We start from the raw sequence: 14,979 nt of genomic DNA, 5'->3' as shown, positions 1-14,979 counted from the left end.
ACAAATCTTATGCTTTGGGGAGGGGGGAGGGTGCAGAATCTGAAAATTTTATAATAATTCCCATTTACAGATGAGGAAACAAAGGCTCAGGAAGATCAAGCAACCTGTCCAAGTTCTCGTAGATGATCAGGAGACAAAGGCACGATCAAGCCCCAGTCTGTCCTTTCATCTGTATCATGCTGACATTCTTTTAATAACCACAATACCAGGTGTAATTAGTTACTGGACATTCACTGTGTGTACATTGTCAACTACAAATTGGCACTTGTCAAGAGCATTTGACAGGCAAATTTGGCCTTGGAATATGGAATGAAGCAGGGCAAAGACTAACAGAGTTTTGCCAAGAAAATGCACTGGTCATAGCAAACACCCTCTTCCAACAACACAAGAGAAGACTCTACACATGGACATCACCAGATGGTCAACACCAAAATCAGACTGATTATATTATTTGTAGCCAAAGATGGAGAAGCTCTATACAGTCAACAAAAACAAGACCAGGAGCTGACTGTGGCTCAGATCATGAACTCCTTATTGCCAAATTCAGACTGAAATTGAAGAAAGTAGGGAAAACCACTAGACCATTCAGGTATGACCTAAATCAAATCCCTTATGATTATACAGTTGAAGTGAGAAACAGATTTAAGGGACTAGATCTGATAGATAGAGTGCCTGATGAACTATGGATGGAGGTTCATGACATTGTATAGGAGACAGGGATCAAGACCATCCCCGTGGAAAAGAAATGCAAAAAAGCAAAATGGCTGTCTGAGGAGGCCTTACAAATAGCTGTGAAAAGAAGAGAAGCAAAAAGCAAAGGAGAAAAGGAAAGATATAAACATCTGAATGCAGAGTTCCAAAGAATAGCAACAAGAGATAAGAAAGCCTTCCTCAGCAATCAATGCAAAGAAATAGAGGAAAACAACAGAATGGGAAAGACTAGAGATCTCTTCAAGAAAATTAGAGATACCAAGGGAACATTTCATGCAAAGATGGGCACAATAAAGGACAGAAATCGTATGGACCTAACAGAAGCAGAAGATATTAAGAAGAGGTGGCAAAAATACACAGAAGAACTGTACAAAAAAGATCTTCACGACCAAGATAATCATGATGGTGTGATCACTCACCTTGAGACAGACATCCTGGAATGTGAAGTCAAGTGGGCCTTAGAAAGCATCACTACGAACAAAGCTAGTGGAGGTGATAGAATTCCAGTTGAGCTATTTCAAATCCTGAAAGATGATGCTGGGAAAGTGCTGCACTCAATATGCTAGCAAATTTGGAAAACTCAGCAGTGGCCACAGGACTGGAAAAGGTCAGTTTTCATTTCAATCCCAAAGAAAGGCAATGCCAAAGAATGCTCAAACTACCGCACAATCGCACTCATCTCACACGCTAGTAAAGTAATGCTCAAAATTCTCCAAGCCATCGCTTCTCGGCCTTTTGGCTAAGATCAAGTGTAGTATCTGTTCTTATCAGTTTAATATCTGATACGTCCTCTATCCGAGGACAATATATTAAATGGATTTTTGGAGCAGGGAGTTGGAATAGGAGCTTGCTCCGTCCACTCCACGCATTCGACCTGGTATTGCAGTACTTCCAGGAACGGTGCACCCCCTAGGGGGGAAAAAAAAAAAAAAAAATTCTCCAAGCCAGGCTTCAGCAATATGTGAACCGTGAACTTCCTGATGTTCAAGCTGGTTTTAGAAAAGGCAGAGGAACCAGAGATCAAATTGCCAACATCCGCTGGATCATGGAAAAAGCAAGAGAGTTCCAGAAAAGCATCTATTTCTGCTTTATTGACTATGCCAAAGCCTTTGACTGTGTGGATCACAACAAACTGTGGAAAATTCTTCAAGAGGTGGTCAGACCACCTGACCTGCCTCCTGAGAAATCTGTATGCAGGTCAAGAAGCAACAGTTAGAACTGGACATGGAACAACAGACTGGTTCCAAATTGGGAAAGGAATATGTCAAGGCTGTATATTGTCACCCTGCTTTTTTAACTTATATGCAAAGTACATCATAAGAAATGCTGGGCTGGATGAAGCACAAGCTGGAATCAAGATTGCAGGAAGAAATATCAATAACCTCAGATATTCAGATGACACCACCCTTATGGCAGAAAGCAAAGAAGAACTAAAGAGCCTCTTGATGAAAGTGAAAGAGGAGAATAAAAAAGCTGGCTTAAAACTCAACATTCAGAAAACTAAGATCATGGCATCTGGTCCCATCACTTCACGGCAAATAGATGGGGAAATAATGGAAACAGTGACAGACTTTATTTTCTTGGTCTCCAAAAACACTGCAGATGGTGACTGTAGCCGTGAAATTAAAAGACGCTTGCTTCTTGGAAGAAAAGCTATGACCAACCTAGACAGTATATTAAAAAGCAGAGACATGACTTTGCCAACAAAAGTCTGTCTAGTCAAAGCTATGGTTTTTCCAGTAGTCCTGTATAGATGTGAGAGTTGGACTATAAAGAAAGCTGAGCACCGAAGAATTGATGCTTTTGAACTGTGGTGTTGGAGAAGACTCTTGAGAGTCCCTTGGACTGCAAGGAAATCCAACCAGTCCATCCTAAAGGAAATCAGTCCTGAATATTCATTGGAAGAACTGATGCTGAAGCTGAAACTCCAATCCTTTGGCCACCTGATGAGAAGAGCTGACTCATTTGAAAAGACCCTGATGCTGGGAAAGATTGAGGGCAGGGGGAAAAATGGACGAAAGAGGATGAGATGGTTGGATGGCATCACCGACTCAATGTGAACGAGGAAACAGACAGAGCTGAACTCCATCTTAGGCCAGGCTGTGAACATTAGGCTGCATGCATGGTCACACTCCCAAGGGACTCTGAATTTTGTGCCCAGTGTCTATAGTAGTGGCATACCAATGGAAAACCAGACCCCTGGATAAAAGAGCCTCAGGACTTGTGCTTGGACTCTCCATTGCCTAAAAGAATATGCTAATTATCTCTGTAACATAACAAAGTGGTAAATTCCATTATGTTTATCAGGATATGACCACAGGCCTATTGATAAATATCCACTGTTTATCTAGTCTTGTGACACATGAATCATGGGTTAACTTTGATCATATCTCTCTTTTACCTTGTCCAGACTAGTTTCAAGGAATTTGGGGAGGTGGGTTTGAGCAAGTACACTTAGGGCATATAAGGTTTTCACAAAAACTGGTCGGGGTCCTTGGCTAAGAGGAGACTCTGCCTTGGGCCCGCCGGTATAATAAACTGCACTCCACTATCTGCACTGTCCTTCTGAGAGGGTTTGTTTCCCAGAACGCGTGGCTACAACAAATGGACATGAGTTTGAGTAAACTCCGGGAGTTGGTGATGGACAGCAAGGCCTAGTGTTCTACAGTCCATGGGGTCGCAAAGAGTCAGACATGACTGAGCGACTGACCTGAACCGAACTGAAAACAGAAAAAGAACATCACCATATTGTCCTCCATTTTTGCCTTAGGCAGGGGTATAGATATTAGTACCATATATTTGAGTATGTTATAAAAAATATTCCTACAAATAATCTCCTAATTAACATGTGAATGCCACTTTATTTGCTAGTATACTTATGGCCAGATTTGCCCTTGTTATAGTTACAGGAAGTCTTGTCAGTCATTTATTAAAGGTGAACATGCTTACTTGTGCAACTGGATCATTTCAGAGTATACACATTGAGAATTACTGTCACAGCATGATGTCATAAACAAAAACCATTACGGGAAACATGTAAGATTCTAGTCATTTCAACAAAATTATGCTTCTCACTGCAAACAGTCCCTTGGTTACTGAATTATTAAACAAACTAAAATAAGAGAGGAACAAATAATAAGCCACAAACTACAGATGTGAAAAAAGGAACTGGTCATAAAACATAAAGATTGTCAAAGAAAAATAATATTGGCCATAGGAAAAGCAAACCTGGAATCTTAGATAAGAGCAATGTATTGGCTAGTTCTGACTTCAGATATGACTACTAAAACCTCCTCCATCCCCAAATGCCTATAAATAATTCTCAGTATCTTTTTTGACAGTACATGTGAAAAGGGGGTAATTTATTGAAAATCCCATGTATTTTAAATCTTAAGGATTAGGTTATAAATAAATTAAATGTTTATTTTTTCATGTACTAAGAGGAAGCTAGAACAACAGAGAACCAGTTGCTTTTTCTCCCTAGTAGAGAGACAGGGAGAAAAGGCAATCTTATTTTTTTTTATTTACAGCTATAGGCCAAAATGTAAAAGTTAATTATGAAAATGATACTAGGATTTCAAATTTGTATAAGAAATTTATGCATATATTGAAACTATGGTTGAAAAACATTCATAAGGGTTTTCCACATGATTCACATGAATCAGGTACCATTTTGTTTGAATTAGTTGTATGTTTGCTTTGGTCCACGACAGTCATTCTAATTCTTGTGTATCCTCCTTCGCCTTGCATCAAAAGATGCTATAGAAATATTGGCATTAAACTCACTGTTTTCCCAACAGGGGATGTTGTCAAGGACTAACTGTCCTCTGCTGCGTATCACTTTTATAGGTACTCCCTAGGGATTTTTGCTCATGTTTAAATGCCAGCAAAACTCCTTCTGAGAAAATGCAGTATTTATATCTTATAGATAAGATAAATCTTTAGCTAATCAAGTTTATTTTTCTTTTAGTTTTGACCACAAGGAAGGTAACTGCAAACTTTGGGACCCAGCTTTAGTTATTATGCTTAGAAAGCATCATTACGGACAAAGCTAGTGGAGGTGATGGAATTCCAGTTGAGCGATTCCAAATCCTGAAAGATGATGCTTCTAAAGTGCTGCACTCAATACGCCAGTAAATTTGGAAAACTCAGCAGTGGTCACAGGACTGGAAAAGCTCAGATTTCATTCCAATCCCAAAGAAAGGCAATGTCAAAGAATGCTCAAACTACTGCACAACTGCACTCATCTCACACGCTAGTAAAGTAAAGCTCAAAATTCTCCAAGTGAGACTTCAACCATACGTGAACCATGAACTTCAAGATGTTTAAGCTGGGTTTATAAAAGGCAGAGGAACCAGAGCTCAAACTGCCAACATCCGTTGGATCACAGAAAAAGCAAGAGAGTTCCAGAAAAACACCTATTTCTTCTTTATTGACTATGCCAAAGCCTTTGACTGTGTGGATCATAACAAACTGTGGAAAATTCTTCAAGAGATGGGATTACCAGACCATCTGACCTGCCTCCTGAGAAATATCTATGCAGGTCAAAAAGCAACAGTTAGAACTGCACATGAAACAACAGAATGGTTCCAAATTGGGAAAGGAGTACGTCAAGGCTGTATATTGTCACCCTGTTTATTTAACTTAAATGCAGGGTACATCATGCAAAATGCCAGGCTGGATGAAGCACAAGCTGGAATCAAGACTGCCGGGAGAAATATCAATAACCTCAGATATGCAGAGGGCATCCCTGGTGGCTCAGAGGTTAAAGCGTCTGCCTGCAATGCAGGAGACTCGGGTTTGATCCCTGGGTTGGGAAGATCCCCTGGAGAAGGAAATGGCAACCCACTCCAGTATTCTTGCCTAGAGAATCCCATGGATGGATTACCCTGTAGGCTGCAGTCCATGGGGTTGCTAGAGTCGGACACGACTGAGCGACGTCACTTTCACTTTTCACTTTTACGCATTGGAGAAGGACATGGCAACCCACTCCAGTGTTCTTGCCTGGAGAATCCCAGGGACGGGGGAGCCTGGTGAGCTGCCGTCTATGGGGTCGCACAGAGTCGGACACGACTGACGTGACTTAGCAGCAAAGCTTCTTGATGAGAGTGAAAGAGGAGAATGAAAAAGTTGGCTTAAAATTCAACATTCAGAAAACTAAGATCATGGCATCCGGTCCCATCTTCATGGCAAATTGATGGAGAAACAGTGGAAATAGTAAAAGACTTTATTTTCTTGGTCTCCAATATCACTGCAGATGGTGACTGCAGCCATGAAATTAAAAGACGCTTGCTTCTTGGAAGAAAAACTATGACCAACCTAGACAGCATATTAAAAAGCAGAGACATTACTTTGTCAACAAAGGTCTGTCTAGTCAAAACTATGGTTTTTCCAGTAGTCATGTATGGATGTGAGAGGTGGACTGTGAAGAAAGCTGAGCATCGAAGAATTGATGCTTTTGAACTGTGGTGTTGAAGAAGACTCCTGAGAGTCGCTTGGCCTGCAAGGAGATCCAACTAGTCCATCCTAAAGGAAATCAGTCCTGAATATTCATTGGAAGGACTGATGCTGAAGCTGAAACTCCAATCCTTTGGCCACCTGATGAGAAGAGCTGACTCATTTGAAAAGACCCTGATGCTGGGAAAGACTGAAGTCAAGAGAACGGGATGACAGAGGATGAGATAATTGGATAGCATCACCGACTCAATGGACATGAGTTTGAGTAGGCTCTGGGAGTTGGTGATGGACCGGGAAGCCTGGCGTTCTGCAGTCTATGGGGTCGTAAAGAGTCATACACGACTGAGAGACTGTACTGAACTTTAGTTATTAAATGGAACAAAATTCTCACACACTCTTGTGTTTTTTTTCTCAAATTATGTAGGAACCTAAATAAAGTTATAACTCCCTTATATTTATAGCCCTCAGGCAATTTTAAGAACCCAACCAAATAGACAAAATTTAATGCAAATAAAACAACAAAACTAATACAGTTCATTCTAATGGCATTAGTAAGCATGATGGACAAAGTTGTAATGACAAAATTGATCACCACGTACAGGATTCTCTTGAACCCTATGCCTGTTTTTATGGTGTTCAGTTCAGTTCAGTTCAGTTGCTCAGTCATGTCCGACTCTTTGCGACCCGATGAACTGCAGCATGCCAGGCCTCCCTGTCCATCAACAACTCCCGGAGTTCACTCAGACTCATGTCCATCGAGCCAGTGATGCCATCCAGCCATCTCATCCTCTGTCGTCCCCTTCTTCTTCTGCCCCCAATCTCTCCCAGCATCAGAGTTTTTTCCAATGAGTCAACTCTTCGCATGAGGTGGCCAAAGTACTGGAGTTTCAGCCTTAGCATCATTCCTTCCAAAGAAATCCCAGGGCTGATCTCCTTCAGAATGGACTGGTTGGATCTCCTTGCAGTCCAAGGGACTCTCAAGAGTCTTCTCCAACACCACAGTTCAAAAGCATCAATTCTTTGGCGCTCAGCCTTCTTGACAGTCCAACTCTCACATCCATACATGACCCCTGGAAAAACCATAGCCTTGACTAGCCGGAGCTTTGTTGGCAAAGTAATGTCTCTGCTTTTGAACATGCTATCTAGGTTGGACATAACTTTCCTTCCAAGGAGTAAGCATCTTTTAATTTCATGGCTGCAGTCACCATCTGCAGTGATTTTGGAGCCCAGAAAAATAAAGTCTGACACTGCTTCCACTGTTTCCCCATCTATTTCCCATTAAGTGATGGGACCAGATGCCATGATCTTCGTTTTCTGAATGTTGAGCTTTAAGCCAACTTTTTCACTCTCCTCTTTCACTTTCATCAAGAGGCTTTTTAGTTCCTCTTCACTTTCTGCCATAAGGGTGGTGTCATCTGCATATCTGAGGTTATTGATATTTCTCCCAGAAATCTTGATTCCAGCTTGTATTTCTTCCAGTCCAGCGTTTCTCATGATGTACTCTGCATATAAGTTAAAAAAGCAGGGTGACAATATACAGCCTTGACGTACTCTTTTCCTATTTGGAACCAGTCTGTTGTTCCATGTACAGTTCTAACTGTTGCTTCCTGACCTGCATACAGATTTCTCAAGAGGCAGGTCAGGTGGTCTGGTATTCCCATCTCTTTCAGAATTTCCCACAGTTTATTGTGATCCACACAGTCAAAGGCTTTGGCATAGTCAATAAAGCAGAAATAGATGCTTTTCTGGAACTCTCTTGCTTTTTCCATGCTCCAGCAGATGTTGGCAATTTGATCTCTGGTTCCTCTGCCTTTTCTAAAACCAGCTTGAACATCTGGAAGTTCATGGTTCACATATTGCTGAAGCCTGGCTTGGAGAATTTTGAGCATTACTTTACTAGTGTGTGAGATGAGTGCAATTGTGTGGTAATTTGAGCATTCTTTGGCATTGCCTTTCTTTGGGATCGGAATGAAAACCGGCCTTTTCCAGTCCTGTGGCCACTGCTGAGTTTTCCAAATTTGCTGGCATATTGAGTGCAGCACTTTCCCAGCATCATCTTTCAGGATTTGAAATAGCTCAACTGGAATTCCATCACCTCCAATAGCTTTGTCTGTAGTGATGCTTTCTAAGGCCCACTTGACTTCACATTCCAGGATGTCTGGCTCTAGGTCAGTGATCACACCATCGTGCTTGTCTGGGACATGAAGATCTTTTTTGGTGTTTGGTGTATGGTGTGATAACTCAATTCTTTCATTCCTTCTTTTCATTTAACTTACTGTGAAACTTTCATCCATGTAGTGTGTTGCAGTGACATTTAGGTTTTGTTGGGTGCAAACATATCCTTTAGATTTTAGGCCCCATCTCTTGTTTTTCTCATTGACTGTAAAGACAAACACAATCCCAAGGATGAAAATACCATGGCAATATTGTCGACTAAAAAAAGATATGTAACTTGAGAGTTGTGAGTTAAGTTTTATTTGAGGCAAAATGAGGACTTCAGCCCTGGAGGCTACATCTCAGATAGCTGCTCCAAAGAGGCAGTGGGGGAAAATCAATATATGAGGTTTTGCTGAAGGGGGCGGAGAAGGCAATGGCAACCCACTCCAGTACTCTTGCCTGGCAAATCCCATGGATGGAGGAGCCTGGTAGGCTGCAGTCCATGGGGTCGCTAGGAGTTAGACACGACCGAGCGACTTCACTTCCACTTTTCACTTTCATACACTGGAGAAGGAAATGGCAACCCACTCCAGTGTTCTTGCCTGGAGAATTCCAGGGACAGGGAAACTGGTGGGCTGCCGTCTATGGGGTCACATAGAGTCGGACACGACTGAAGTGACACAGCAGGAGCAGGAGCAGCAGCAGTAGCTGAAGGGGGAGTTCAATACCATGAATCATTCAATTTACAAAAGGTTTTTTTTTTAGTCATGAGGATCTGATGTCACCATGAAGGGATTTAGTGCTTCTCTAGATATGAGGAGATGCAAGATCATAAAATCTGTTCCTAAAAACATTCAACTATCTAAAGACCTGTCCCACCAGATTCCCTGGAGCACAGAGTGCCTCACTCCACCCTGAACTCCCTCAGGGGTTGCTGAAAGTCAATAGCTATAGCAGCATGGGGTTCAATCTCCCTAGAGGCAGATGGCAAATGCCTTTGTGTTCAGTCTTTGGCAATGCTCTTGGTAAGTACCAATTTGCAGTTGACAGTACTAAGTGCTCATACAGACCACTCCAGTACTCTTGCCTGGAAAATCCCATGGACGGAGGAGCCTGGCGGGCTATAGTCCATGGGGTCGCTAAGAGTCGGACATGACTGAGCGACTTCACTTTCACTTTTCACTTTCATGCATTGGAGAAGGAAATGGCAACCCACTCCAGTGTTCTTACCTGGAGAATCCCAGGGACGGGGGAGCCTGGTGGGCTGCCGTCTATGGGGTCGCACAGAGTCGGACACGACTGAAGCGACTTAGCAGCAGCAGCAGCAGAGCATTCATATATATTTTCTAAATTACCATAAAAATCAATATGCAAAAATACTAAATGCTCATAGAAATTTATCATTCCCTAAGAATGTATTGGGTATCTTCCAGTTGAGAACCACTAATTTAAGGATTAATGATACATCAGTTTTCCCTTTGGTCTCATCTTTCCATTCTATTTTTATTTTCTACTCGTCCTCAGTTTTAGAAAATTTGTATTTTTTTTTAATTTATTGTGCTATATGCTCTAAGGTAACTTATTAAACTCCTCTTCTGAAGCAGAATAATGTTTCCAATGAAATAACCTACAGGCAATTGGCTTCAAACAACATCAGCCACAGATTTGTGCTGAATTTCTTTTTTTCTGCAGTCTTCCTCTCCTGTGAGCTTTTGATGTCCATTCTCAAAGCCCTAGAAAGCTAATGAAATAATTAAAAAAAAAATTTTTGTGTTAAAAATACCATTTAGCATCTTTGCTCATTTATGTCCTAACTATTATAGATAAATTAGCCTAATACCAAATTAGCTTTAAACTTAGAAAACACTTATATGAAGCGACAGTACAAAATCTTAATACGGGTATTAAGAGAGAAGGTTGTCAAGTCCTCTGACAAAACTGTCTAAATCTTCAATAGCACACTTGTCCTCAGTGACTTTCTGAGAATATCTTGCTCATCCTATCATCTACACAGCTCAGTAGCTAGCCTCAAGTTTGGGTGGTGCTCTTCTAAGAAGTATGCCCATTTAGGCCTAGCAAAGTGGAATGCATATTCAGCTTGATAATGTGAAAATGGTTTGTGGGCAGTAAACAGCGTGCCTTTGGGTTGCCTTAGGGAGCCTACAGATGGATCCCTTTATAATCAAAGTTCTTTTGTTTGTTTGTTTTTTAATAATTTTATTTGTTTAGTTAGTTATTTTGGGCTGTGCTGGGTCTTCTTGCTGCAGGCAGGCTTTCTCCAGGTGTGGCCAGTGGGGAATACTCGAGCTTTTCATCGCAGAGGCTTCTCCTGTTTTAGACCACAGGCTCTAGGATGTGCAGGCTTGAGTAGCTGCAGTTCATGGGCTGCAGGCTCTAGAGCGCAGGGTCAGTAGTTGTTGCACACGCGTTTAGTTGATCCGTGGCATAGGGGATCTTCCCAGACCAGAGGTCAAACTAGTATCCCGTGAATTGCAAGGCAGACTCTTAACCACTGGACTACCACAGAAGTCTTCAAAGTTTGTTTAAGGGGGAAAAACCTACACTAGACTGGCACCTAAGTTCAAACCCTGCTGTAAACAATTCTAAGGCCTCAAAAAGAGGCAAAGCGGCAATTCTGAACTAGGGAAGATCCTCACATACATAAATGCAACCTAAGAGTCAAATGGCCTGGATATCTATGGAATGGATATAATCCATATCACTCTCCGTGTTTGTATTTCTGTTCCCCCACTAGACTTGAGAGCATGAATTCAGATTTTATTCACTTTTAACTCATCAGAATTTGGTATTTAGTAGGTGACAATGTTTATTTACAATACTTACATTCTCATAGCTATAGAAAAACACAAGTGTGGTTGGAACTGGCTGGCTATTCACCAAACTCCTTTTCCTTTCCTCCTGGGCCCAAAACTAGTTTACATTTCCAACTGAACTTGACCAGTAAATTGGGCAAAAATGGATATGTCACTTGCTGACCCAGTCCATGAAAACTTGCCACATGGTCCCCGCCTCATCTTTCTTCTCTGGCCTGCCTCTGGATGTTAGTACCCATAGCAACCTTGGGAGCTAGTGTCAAAGATGGCAGAGCCTATGTCAGCTTGGATCCCTGAATGAGCCTCTTTTGGCAGACCCTTGCTGTCAATTAGACTCAACATGAGTAAGAAAGTTTTGTTTTGTTAAGCTACTGATATTTAGGGTCTATTTGTTTCAGCAGCTAGTACTAACCTAACCCAATAAAACACATTAAATAGATAATGCTTTACTGACATTATTGAAGGAAAAGTATCATAATGCTAAGTGTGCTAATATTTAGTCAGTCCTGGGCTTGAGTTCTGGATTTGACACTTTCCAACTCAGAGATGTTGGGTATACGTTTAGCACTCTGATCTCAAATCAGGGTTGTTGAGAAGATTACATGAAATCTCTCATGGCTATACCCTAGCGTAGTGCCTAGCACTTTGAATCACACATGTAGTGTGACTACATGGCTGTGAGAAGTGCAGTCCTCTCCGTTTGATTGACTTCTTCCTGATCTCTTCCAGTCTCATGATCTCACACTTAATCTCTTTTCTAATTAAAAAAAATAAGAAGTTGCCATCAGACCTGGGCTTGCCTTCTGATATGGCACATTTTGAACTCTGATAATTTTTTCAGCTATGTATTATCTCAAAGGCTATTCAAGTTTCAGAGTCCACCTCTTAAGAAACATACTTTTCCATATGTCCCTCTTGTGGACAATTGTTAGATTGTCAGACTCTTCAATATGCTAACAAAGTTCTATGAAGAACCCTGATTTGACTCTAGGAAGGCACTCTAATGGCATTATGAATGCTGCCGCTCAGACCTAGCCTGATGATAAATGAGGGAAGGGACACCATGTCCTTGAGTCTTACACCAGGCAGGGAATATTTTCTACTACCCATTTTAACCATTACTTATAATCACTGCCCCCAAAAGAACATGATTTTGTTTTCCAAAGAGCTGACTGAGCCCAGTAAGATTTAATCCAAATGAAAACTTGGATTTTGCTAAATGATGTTTTGGCTATCCAAATATGGCTTAAATTTGCCAGATTATGGAATTCCACCCTGCCCAATTCGTTATCATTTTCATTTATATATCTGTAGTCAGATGTTTCTTGTTTATAAAGAAGGAAGCCTTTGCCAAGTCAGTGAAAGCCAGAGAACCACATTGTCCTTTAAGGGAAAATACTAAGGTTTCTGTACATTTCCTCTGAACTGATTGGAATGTGAAGTTGGCAAAAACAAGGAGATCCCCAGCCACAGATGCCATATGAGAGAAACACAAAAGGGCAGAATCCAAGACCAAAAGGCTTGAGTGCCCATAATGGCAAGCACCAGGTCAGCACATTTTTTTTTTAAGATCAGTACAGCTCTGCACAGTATAGCAGTGCTAGGCGATTTTAGATTAGATAATCTGGCAGCAAACACCCTCTTCCAACAACACAAGAGATGACCCTGCACATGGATATCACTAGATGGTCAATACTGAAATCAGATTGATTATATTCTTTGCAGCCAAAGATGGAGAGGTTCTATAAAGTCAGCAAACATAAGACTGGGAGCTGACTGTGGCTCAGATCATGAACTCCTTATTGCCAAATTCAGACTGAAATTGAAGAAAGGGAAAACCACTAGTCTGTACAGGTATGATCTAAATCAAATCCCTTAGGATTATACGGTGGAAGTGAGAAATAGATTCAAGGGATTAGATCTGATAGACAGAGTGCCTGAAGAACTATGGACAGAGGTTCATGACATTGTACGGGAGGCAGTCCCATCACAAAGAAAAAGAAATGCAAAAAGGCAAAGTGGTTGTTGAAGGAGGCCTTAAAAACAGCTGAGAAAAGACGAGAAGCTAAAGACAAAGGAGAAAAGGAAAAATATACTCATCTGAATGCAGAGTTCCAAAGAACAGCAAGGAGAGATAAGAAAGCCTTCCTCAGTGATCAATGAAAAGAAATAGAGGGAAACAATAGAATGGGAAAGACTAGAGATCTCGTCAAGAAAATTAGGGATACCAAGGGAACATTTCATGCAAAGATGGGCACAATAAAGACAGAAACAATATGGACCTAAGAGAAGCAGAAGATATTAAGAAGAGGTGGCAAGAATACACAGAAGAATTATACAAAAAAGATCTTCATGACCCAGATAACCACAATGGTGTGATCATTCACCTAAGAGCCAGACATCCTGGAGTGCGAAGTCAAGTGGGCCTTCGGAAGCATCACTATGAACAAAGCTAGTGGAGGTGATGGAATTCCATTTGAGCTATTTCAAATCCTAAAAGATAATGCTGTGAAAGTGCTCCACTCAATATGCCAGCAAATTTGGAAAACTCAGCAGTGGCCACAGGACTGGAAAAGGTCAGTTTTCATTCCAGTGTCAAAGAACGTTCAAACTACCACACAATTGCACTCATCTTTCACGCTAGCAAAGTAATGCTCAAAATTCTCCAAGCCAGGCTTCCACAGTACGTGAACTGGAAACTTCCAGATGTTCAAGCTGGATTTAGAAAAGGCAGAGGAACCAGAGATCAAATTGCCAACATCCACTGGATCATCGAAAAAAGCAAGAGAATACCAGAAAAACATCTACATCTTCTTTATTGACTATGTCAAAGCCTTTGACTGTGTGGATCACAACGAACTGTGGAAAATTCTTCAAGAGATGGGAATACCAGACCACCTTACTTGCCTCCTGAGAAATCTGTATGCAGGTCAAGAAGCAACAGTTAGAACTGGACATGGAACAACAGACTGGTTCCAAATTGGGAAAGGAGTACATCAAGGTGTATATTGTCACCTTGCTTATTTAAGTTATGTGCACAGTACATCATGCAAAATGCCAGGCTGGATGAAGCATAAGCTGGAATCAAGATTGCTAGGAGAAATATCAATAACCTCAGATATGTAGATGACACCACCCTTATGACAAAAAGTGAAGAGGAAGTAAAGAGCCTCTTGTGCTGAAAGTGAAAGAGAAGAGTGAAAAAGCTTACTTAAAACTCAACATTCAGAAAAGTAAGATTATGGCATCCAGTTCCATCACTTCATGGCAAATAGATGGGGAAACAATGGAAACAGTGACAGACTTTATTTTCTTGGGCTCCAAAATCACTGCAGATGGTGACTGCAGCCATGAAATTAAAAGTTGCTTGCTCCTTGGAAGAAAAGTTATGACCAACCTAGACAGCATATTAAAAAGTAGAGACATGACTTTGCCAACAAAGGTCCATATAGTCAAAGCTGTGGTTTTTCTAGTAGTCATGTATGGATGAGAGAGTTGGACCATAAAGAAAGCTGAGCACCAAAGAATTGATGCTTTTGAACTGTGGTGTTGGAGAAGACTCTTGAGAGTCCCTTGCACTGCGAGGAGATCAAACCAGTCCATCCTAAAGGAAATAAGTCCTGAATATTCATTGGAAAGACTGATGCTGAAGCTGAAACTCCAATCCTTTGGCCTCCTGATGTGAAGAACTGACTCATTAGAAAAGACCCTGATGCTGGGAAAGATTGAAGGCGGGAGGAGAAGGAGACGACAGAGGATGAGATGGTTGGATGGCAGCACGGACTCGATGGACATGAGTTTGAGTAAACTCCGGGAGTTG

The 14,979-nt window shown here is 41.3% G+C and overlaps 1 long non-coding RNA gene and 1 other non-coding gene across 5 annotated transcripts in view; one reads left to right on the top strand and one right to left on the bottom strand.

Moving 5' to 3' along the window:
* The window catches only part of LOC129650048 (uncharacterized), a 69,444-nt gene that overhangs the window by 8,602 nt on the left and 45,863 nt on the right, over window positions 1–14,979 (bottom strand). The window lies entirely within an intron of this gene.
* On the top strand, window positions 1,431–1,622 carry LOC129651814 (U2 spliceosomal RNA). Its single transcript, XR_008714330.1, has one exon. It is a non-coding gene; the product is annotated as a U2 spliceosomal RNA (small nuclear RNA).

This window comes from Bubalus kerabau, chromosome 4 (assembly GCF_029407905.1).
Source record: "Bubalus kerabau isolate K-KA32 ecotype Philippines breed swamp buffalo chromosome 4, PCC_UOA_SB_1v2, whole genome shotgun sequence".
NCBI lineage: Eukaryota > Metazoa > Chordata > Mammalia > Artiodactyla > Bovidae > Bubalus > Bubalus kerabau.
The sequence above is the reverse complement of the archived record's forward strand: the minus strand, read 5'-3'. Positions and strand labels throughout refer to the sequence as shown.